We start from the raw sequence: 9,419 nt of genomic DNA, 5'->3' as shown, positions 1-9,419 counted from the left end.
TCTCCCTTAATGAGGAGATAAAGTCCATCTCTACGCCGGGCAATTATTAAATTAATGACGGCGATGGTGAAGATGCCAACGTGCATGCAACACCAGTCCCATTCACAAGACGTGAGATTTTCACCTAATAAAACTATGTCATGAGTAAACAGCTTTTTGTTATGTTGAGATCCGGAGAAAATTAAGTCATGATCATGAGGAAAAAAAAATAATAATACTGCATGGCCTCTTAGATCTTCAAATTAAGTATTGGCATCCCTAGGCAGCTGTTAAATGGCCTATGTGCAGAAGCAGGCACAGTTCTTCTGGAGACTTTGACTGTTGAACTCGCTTCTGATTTTTGCAGCAAAACCCAGCAGCCTTCATTATGTTTTGTCTGAAAAGTGGTATCTGACGTAATATGCTGCGTTCTTTACTGACGTACAGACTAACATTTTTCTGTAACATTTCATTTTGTGCTAGAAAACTGTTTGGAAATCTAAAATGTTTTGTATTGACTCGACAAAGTCATAAAATCAAAATCTATAACAAAGTTTCTACTAAAAAAAAAATAGGGCGCCTAAGACTTTTGCACAGTACTCTATGTTGGTCGCTTGAGGGTTAAGTGTGCATGATCATGACTCACTTTGTGTGTGTGCGTGTGTGTACACTCATTTAACATGTTTTTCATGTGATGTGCATTGCAGAGTATTCCAGCAGCGAGACTGAGAAACTCTAAGGAGGCAAAGCTCCAGCTGCAGCACTCTCACTAACACTAACTCACACTTACGCAACACTTACACACACGCATCCTGCTACTTTTGTGGTGTTAAATGGCGACGTTTCTGACCTTCTGCATTTCAATAACCACATTTTGTACTACTGTAAGTATTTCACTTGACTCTGTGGATGGGCTTTGAAAAGGTTTTATGTCTTCTTATTTTTATAGGTTAACCCTGTTGGAGTTGATTCGACCTGTATCTCATTATGCTGTTTGACTACTTTTGCTATCTTTGAATATTTTTTTTTTTTTTTTAAATCATAAAAATGCAGCATTTTCTTCTCATGACTGTGGTAAAGCTAATTTCATATTCAGACATGAATATGCACACAAAAGAGCACAAACGGCACACCAAACTATTGTAATACTACATGTTTTGAATGTACATCAAAAGGAGAGTCAGCTACACCCGTTTAATCAAGCCAGAAAACTCCTAACTCGGAATGAGTAGAACATTTCCTCCGAATATACAGCACTCTGAGAAACTGCTGGGACTGTTGCTAAAGTGCACCAAAAAAAAAGAAAGAAAAGAAAAGCACGAACAGTTTGGCATTACCCTGATGAAAAGTCCAGCTTAGTTTGACCAGCTGCCAACTCCCAAAACTCAGGCCAAGCTAGGCAAGCCTAGGCAAAATCTAGCTTTCCACTAGATTTTTGAAGTGTGGCTGTGGGGATTTGTGATCATTCAGCTACAAGAGCATTAGTGAGATCAGGCACTGATGTTGGTGAGGAGGTCTGGGGTTCAGTCGGTGTTCCAGTTCATCCCAAAGGTGTTCAGTGGGGTTGAGGTCAGGGCTCTGTGCAGGACACTCAAGTTCTTCCAGTCCAACCTTAACACACCATGTCTTCATGGAGCTCACTTTGTGCACAGGGGCATTGTCATGCTGGAACTGGTTTGGGCCTCTTAGTTCCAGCTGCAGCATACAAAGACAGTTTGGGGACGAATAGTCTTTATATGAATATACTTTTGGCCATATAGTATGTGTGTTGGACATTGACAAAGTTATTGTCATTTTATCTGTCTACCACTGTATATTGGAGCTGAAATTAAATAATAATTATGAGGATATTTACATCCAATTCAGGTGTAGGAATTACGGCACTTTTTATATGTTTTTATATATAAGCTGTTTGCTGCAGCTCTCATCATGCATCGCAGCTCTCAGTGCTACACCGTCTATTTCTGTTTTGTCAGTGTTTATTTACATTGCATTTTGTTTTGGTTCATGCCTTGTCTCCTCCCATGTCTTGTCACTGGTTGTCTCCCTAGTGTGTCATGATTACTTTCACCTGTTTTCAGTTTGCCCCATGATTAGTCTTTGTATTTAAGCTCTCGTCTTTCTTTGTTCTGTGTGAAGTAACACTCAGAGTACACTTACCTGAATTTACCAAGCCTTTGATTTGGTGGTTTGATATCCTGGTTTTGATTTCGTCTTGTTGCCTGGTCTTTGGATTTTTGGATTTACCCTTGTGTTGTTGTTGTTTACTGATCACCTGACTATTTGCCTGTTCCTGATTACGTCTTTTGCTTCATGTTTTGGATCTGTTTGCCAGTTTCCTTTAAAACTGCTAAAACTAAACTCCAATTTATATATTCCTCATGATAAGCAGTTTTTACTTAGAAATTAGCTGTAACATTTGTCTGACAGAGGGCTAACTAGATGTCTTGCATTTTACAGTATAACAATTTGATCACAATAAAAATTGAACACATGTTGTTTGAAGCAGTTTAGACAAAAAGGATTATATGCTTTATAAAGTGCTCCATACATGAGACAGTCCAGCTGTGGCTTTCACATGATATTAAGTTGTCTTCTTGCAAATGTTAAGTTTTTATTTGAATGCTGTGTGTATTTTTGTTTAGCTCAAAGGGAGAGCTATGCTAAGAGATGGATCACTTGCTGAAAGGGACCTCGATTTGAAAATCCTAGTTCTAGACCAGAATGACTACAGCCCTGTGTTTAAGGTGACAAAGGTACATGGATTTTATTTTTCATTTTATTACAGTGCTTTTTTTTAAATTCTAATTTGTATTGGAATTTGTCTATGGACTTTTGACTTTTTTAATAATTTGTACATTTGGTACAATACGTAAGAAATAAAACAGGATGGATCAAGCTGTTATCAAAAACTCTTTCTCCTAGACACCCCCGTAACTGAAATCACAGCTTTCGATGGAGATGAGCAAGTCACAAAAAGGCAGAAGTCATAATCACTATTGTAAGTTCATCAACAGCCTTGTTGAAAGTGAGTCATTCCAGAAAGAGAAACCTGTCTGGTGTAAAGGTAAGACGTAAAATACAAGACAATTTAGTTAGAGAAGTTTAGAATCTGAGCTTCATACAATCTGAGCTTTATTATTCAAGGCTTTCTTATATAGTTTGAGAATTATGGACACTCTTGGTAAAGATGGGACAAAAAGATTCTAACAATATGAGGGAAATCTAACCTTAAACCTTTGAAGCAGTTTTATTCTAGGAAAAAGAAAAAACTCATAAAAATATACAATATTTTTAACAAATCCATGCATATTAAATTTACTGGCTCCCCTGCATTTAGTACTTTGTGCAACCTCCCTTTGCTAAAATAACAGCACTGATTCTCCTCCTATAAAGCACGCTCATATTGGAGAACACAGAGTGAGGAATCTCAGACACTGGTCAATATAGAATCTCTCGACATCCTCCAAGGTTCTGGTTGTTCTTGTGGTTTCTCCCCTTCAGCTCACACCACAGGTTTCACTGGGGTTTATATCAGGGGACTGGAATGACCATGTCAAATGCTTGATTCTGCAGTTACTGAAACAATTTTGTGTGGATTTAGAAGGTGAAAAATGTTTAGATCATTGTCTTGCTAGACAATTCAACCATTCAACCATGACCCAGTTCATGGCAGTGGCAGGCCAATTTTTATTTCAAAATTTCATGGCTCCCAGTGCCTTTGGGGGTTGGGGGAGGAGTCCCACTACATCACCAGTAGGGATTACGTTCTTTTCGGTATAACCGTTTTTCATTATTTACATCAAGCCAACCTTCACCTCTTTTTTTTGTCTTATCTGACCATAGAACCCTGTTCCAGTAGCGAACTCCAGGTGCAAACATTTGTAGTTAATTTTAGTTTCTGGCTTCTGGCATGCCTTCCAGGTTGTGTATAATTGTAGGTTTGGACAAATGGCGACCTCAAAAGATGACCACCTTCTAGACATTGCTGTTTGCTAGTATTTTTTATCATTATTTATATTTTTAAATAATGAAATATCGAAAGCATTAGTCCTTCAGCTCAACATCTTTCAGGCTTCTTTCACCTAGCACTAAAAATACCCAGTGTACATTACTCAAATATGTCACACAACCACTGGAAATGCTTTAGACAATCTTTAAACAATAGTAATGTTAAAATGAGTCACAAAGCTGGTGTAGTCCAAGCTCTCCTAAAGGGGTTGTAATCCTTAAAAATGTACTTCATCACAGGGTTCCCCTTCAGGAACTCGAGCTGCGTCACGAAACGCTATGGGAACGCCCCCGCGTGACCGCGCTCTGAATCACGTGTCTAATCCGTCCAATGGATGGGCGAGACGTCACGGGCGGGGTGACGTAGCGACCCGGAAGCATAAAAGCCCGAGCGGCGAGCCCCGTGTTAGCTTCCTGTTTTCAGCAAGCGCTCTGTGTTTATTGTCTGTCTATTTTTGTCTTTTGGTGTTTTATCGCTGGCATGCCTAAAGCCAAGGATAAGACGAAGGGCGAGAGCGGGCAGCGCTTCAGGCCGTGTGTTCCTCCCTGTCCGTGATTTATTACGGGCGGGGATACACACAGTCTGTGCGTTGCCTGTTTGGGAGCGGAGCATGTTCAGTCGGCTCTCGAGGGAGCCGGCTGCGCACATTGCGAGCGTTTACCGCTGCGCACTCTCCGCTCCCGCTGGGCTCTCTTTGAGGAGGGAGCCCTCACTAGCGTGCCTCGCGGTGCCGGCCCCGCTTCTGCCGAGGCAGAGCGGCGGTTGCGCTCGTGGGGCTCGCAGATGGACCTGGCGGAGGGAATGGAGACGGGCCCGTCCCTTTCTCCTTCCTCACCCTCCAGGTCCTCTGTCCCCTCCCTGGGCTCGGAAGCACGCTCTGCGGTTTCTTCCCCCCGGGGAGCGGATTTGGCGCTCCACCTATCATCCTCCGAGGAGGTCGATGTGGAGAGCGTCGACCCTGAGCCGCAGTCTCCTCAATACGGGGAGCTGCTCGAGGTGGTTGCACGGGCAGTCGCTAAGCTTAGCATTGACTGGCCCGCTGAGTCACGGCCTGAGCCTCAGGGCTCTAGACTGGAGGAGCGTTTTTTGCGCAGTAGGCCGCCACCTCCGCCCCGGAGCCTGCCCTTTTTTCCGGACCTCCACACTGAGGTGTCGAGGTCCTGGAATAGGCCATTTTCGGCCCGGTTGTTCAGCCCCACGTCTTCCCATTACGCTAATGTAGCGGGGCTGGACTACTCCGGTTACAGGGCGATGCTCAGGGTTGAACAGACGCTAGCCAGCTATCTGTCCCCTGCTGCTGCATCATCCCTGAAGGCTCCGGCGTTGCCTACCAAGCCGCTGCGGACCACCTCAGCGCTGGTAGGCAAGGCGTACACGGCAGCAGGTCAGGCCGGTGCGTGTCTGCACACCATGGCGGTGTTACAGGCGTACCAGGCTGACCTGCTTACAGAGCTGGATGAGCAGGGGGAGAGTACGTCTGAGCAGGTAGCTGAGCTCAGGCGGGCCGCTGATCTGTCCCTCCGCGCCACCAAGGAGACCGCCCGTGCTATCGGTCGGTCTATGGCAGTCCTGGTGGCGGCGGAGAGGCATCTCTGGCTGACCCTGTCCGATATGAAAGAGAAGGACAGGGTCGTGCTCATGGACGCCCCGCTTACTCCCTCGGGCCTGTTTGGCGACGCGGTAGACTCCGTCGTCGAGAGATACCAGCAGGCCCGTGCTCAGGCGGCGGTGTTCCAGCGGTTCCTCCCCCGTCGCTCTCTAGCTTGTGGGGCTGCCAGGCGGGGGCAGCCCCCTCCGTGTACGGCCCCCTCCTACAGGGAGGCCCAAAAGCAGAGCGTCGCCTCCCGTGCTCCCCCGAGGCGGGAGCAGGAGTCGCGACGACGCTCTGGGCCCGGCCCTTCGGGCACTAAGCGGATCTGAGGACCGTCCTCATGTCCAGAAGGGCCGCGGCTAAGAAGCCCTGATGGTTTTGGCCCAGGGCTTCCGAGGGCGGGCCCCTCTGGGGCGACGCGGCGTACACCTCATCTTACGGTGCCCGGGTCCCCCCAGTGCCATCAGGAGGTCGATCTGCCAACCCTGCCACCTATGGTGCTTCAGGGCGCAGCGGTCTCCGGCGAGCGCCTCTCCCAGTTCTCGCCCGGCAACGTAGCGGGTCTGGGAGGCTCGCGGCCTCTCCTGAGGCCTTCGCAGCGGTTAGCTCATTTCCCCCATGTCGGTTTGCCGCCTCAGGGCACCCAGCTAACCGCTTCTATTACACCAGAGGTCAGTCTCGAGAGACTGATTCCCTTAGTGAGCTTTCTGGCAGCGTGGAAACTTCTGCCGAATGTGTCTCATTGGGTCCTGCGTACTGTAGAAAGAGGCTACCGAATTCAGTTCGGCTCGCCTCCACCTCGTTTTTCTGGGGTTCTTCCCACTGTGGTGGGTCCCAAGCAGGCTCTGGTATTGGAGCAGGAAGTACGTACTCTCCTGAGGAAGGAGGCCATCGAGGTGGTCCCTCCTCACGACAGGGAGTCAGGGTTCTACAGCCGGTACTTCATTGTTCCCAAGAAGGGGGGAGGGCTGCGTCCCATTTTGGACTTGCGGCAATTGAACCTCTCAGTCGCTCGACTGAAGTTCAGGATGCTTACGGTCACTCAGGTCGTGTCTCAGATCAGGTCCGAGGACTGGTTCGTCACGATCGACCTAAAAGATGCGTATTTCCACATCTCCATCCTTCCCCCGCACAGGAAGTTCCTGAGGTTCGCTTTCGGGGGCGAAGCTTACCAGTATCGCGTTCTTCCCTTCGGCCTAGCACTCTCACCCCGCACCTTCACGAAGTGCGTGGATGCTGCCCTGGCTCCTATGCGACTACAGGGCATCCGCATACTGAACTATATCGACGACTGGTTGATTTTAGCTCATTCAGAGTAGATGGCGGCTCGGCATCGAGATGCCATTCTCGCCCATATGAAGGAACTGAGGTTAAGACTAAACGCCGAGAAAAGCGTGCTTTCTCCAGCTCAGAGAACCGCTTATCTAGGCGTCGTGTGGGATTCGACCACGATGCAGGCACGTTTGTCTCCTGCTCGGATCGAGTCGGTCCTCACAGCGGTCGCGAGAGTGAAAGTAGGCCGGTCACTCACTGTAAAGCAGTTTCAGAGACTGCTGGGCCTATTGGCAGCTGCGTCCAACGTGATACCGTTTGGCCTGCTGCACATGAGACCCCTACAGTGGTGGCTCAAGACCAGGGGTTTTTTCCGAAACAGAGGAAACCCGCTCCTCTCATTGAGAGCGGCCTACATCCCTGGTCATCTCAACGTGGGAGCGGACGCCCTGTCGAGGCAGGGGCCGGTGCCCGGGGAATGGAGACTCCACCCCGAGGTGGTGGAGCTCATATGGCGTATGTTCGGCAGATCCCAGGTGGATCTGTTTGCGACGCAAGAGACGTCGCACTGTCCCCTTTGGTTCTCTCTGATTCATCCAGCTCCTCTTGGACTGGATGCCATGGTACAGCCGTGGCCGAGGCTGCGTCTGTACGCCTTTCCTCCGGTCGCTCTGCTCCCGGGAGTTCTGGAGAGAGTGTGCCGGGACGGAATTCGTCTACTGTTAGTAGCCCCGTTCTGGCCGGGCCGAGTATGGTTCTCGGACCTGATTTCCCTCCTAGACGGCTCCCCATGGGAGATTCCGATCAGGAGGGATCTCCTCTCACAGGCGGGGGGCCATCTTCACCCCCGCCCGGAGCTGTGGAAGCTGTGGGTGTGGCCTCTGAGGGGGCACAACTCCGCGCTTCCGGTCTCTCAACCGAGGTTGTGGAGACCATCCTCCAGTCCAGAGCTCCCTCTACGAGGAAACTGTACGCCCTGAAGTGGAAACTTTTCACTTCCTGGTGCGGAGACCGCCGGCTTGACCCTGTTCACTGCCCAGTTGGTACAGTGCTGGAGTTCTTGCAGGCCCGCCTCTCCGCGGGACTGACCCACTCCACCCTGAAGGTGTACGTGGCGGCTATTGCGGCCTGCCACGCCCCTCTCGATGGCCAGTCAGTGGGCAGGCACCCCTGGGTGACACGTTTCCTCCGCGGTGCGCTGAGGATCAGACCTCCAGCTCGATCTCGGGTCCCCTCGTGGGACCTGGCCGTGGGTTTAGAGGCTCTCTGCAAACCCCCCTTCGAGCCCATAGAGGAGATTTCGGACCGTCTTCTGACGTTGAAAACTGCCTTTCTCTTGGCAATTTCCTCTCTTAGGAGAGTGGGGGATCTTCAGGCCCTCTCGGTGGCCCCTTCCTATTTAGACTTTGCGCCTGTTTTGGCCAAAGCATTCTTGTACCCCCGAGCGGGGTACGTACCGAAAGTCTCCTCCTCGGCACCACGGCCGGTCGTGCTGCAGGCTTTCTGTCCTCCTCCCTTTAGGGAGCCCGACCATCGGAAGCTCAATTGTACGTGTCCAGTGCGAGCACTGGACGTGTACGTCCACAGAACTGCCCTGTGGAGAAAGGCGGACCAGTTGCTTGTTTGCTTTGGTCCCCCTAAGAGGGGTTTTCCTGCTTCTAAGCAGACCCTCAGCCGGTGGATTGTAGAATCCATTTCTCTGGCTTTCGAGTCCTCTGGTCTCCCCAGTCCCCTGGGGGTCAAGGCTCACTCTACCCGAACGGTGGCGGCCTCTAAGGCCTTTCTGGCAGGTGTGTCCTTACAGGACATCTGCAACGCGGCAGGATGGTCCACGCCCCTGACCTTTGCCAGGTTTTATGACCTAGATACCCGAGCCACTCCCGGCTCCTCTGTCCTTGTGCCTTAGGCATGCCTCCTCCTGGAGGCAGGGACTTGTAAGTCTGGCGGCGTGGGTATACTCGTTCCCATAGCGTTTCGTGACGCAGCTCGAGTTCCTGAAGGGGAACGTCTCCAGGTTACGTATGTAACCATGGTTCCCCGAGGGAACGAGACGCTGCGTCTCGGTGCCACACTTCCGGCGTCCCTGCGGCGCTTGCTTCATTTTCCAGTAAGCTAACGCGGGGCTCGCCGCTCGGGCTTTTATGCTTCCGGGTCGCTACATCACCCCGCCCGTGACGTCTCGCCCATCCATTGGACGGATTAGACACGTGATTCAGAGCGCGGTCACACGGGGGCGTTCCCATAGCGTTTCGTGACGCAGCCTCTCGTTCCCTCGGGGAACCATGGTTACATACGTAACCTGGAGACGTTTTCACAGTATACACACTGGGAACTGCTTCCTCACGGCTGTATGAGGCATGCTACTGATCTACTGATATTTTTTTACTGAATTCAAAATGATAATTTTTAGATTGTTAATATTTACAAGAATATTTTCAACTTTTCTGTTAATCACGGGTACAGACATGGACGGAGTCAATTCTGATCCCCAAAACAAACCACTGACAGGAACAGGGACTGTGACCATCAACATACTTGATGTCAATGATAACATCCCGATATTAG

The 9,419-nt window shown here is 49.8% G+C and overlaps 1 long non-coding RNA gene across 1 annotated transcript; it reads left to right on the top strand.

Annotated features, from left to right (window-relative positions):
* The first annotated feature begins 712 nt into the window (after positions 1 to 712).
* Positions 713 to 3,155, top strand: LOC128318223 (uncharacterized). The gene is made up of 3 exons (XR_008301700.1): positions 713 to 863; positions 2,625 to 2,735; positions 2,905 to 3,155. It is a non-coding gene; the product is annotated as an uncharacterized LOC128318223 (long non-coding RNA).
* Positions 3,156 to 9,419: the final 6,264 nt, after the last annotated feature.

Source organism: Pangasianodon hypophthalmus, chromosome 4, assembly GCF_027358585.1.
Source record: "Pangasianodon hypophthalmus isolate fPanHyp1 chromosome 4, fPanHyp1.pri, whole genome shotgun sequence".
NCBI lineage: Eukaryota > Metazoa > Chordata > Actinopteri > Siluriformes > Pangasiidae > Pangasianodon > Pangasianodon hypophthalmus.
The sequence above is the reverse complement of the archived record's forward strand: the minus strand, read 5'-3'. Positions and strand labels throughout refer to the sequence as shown.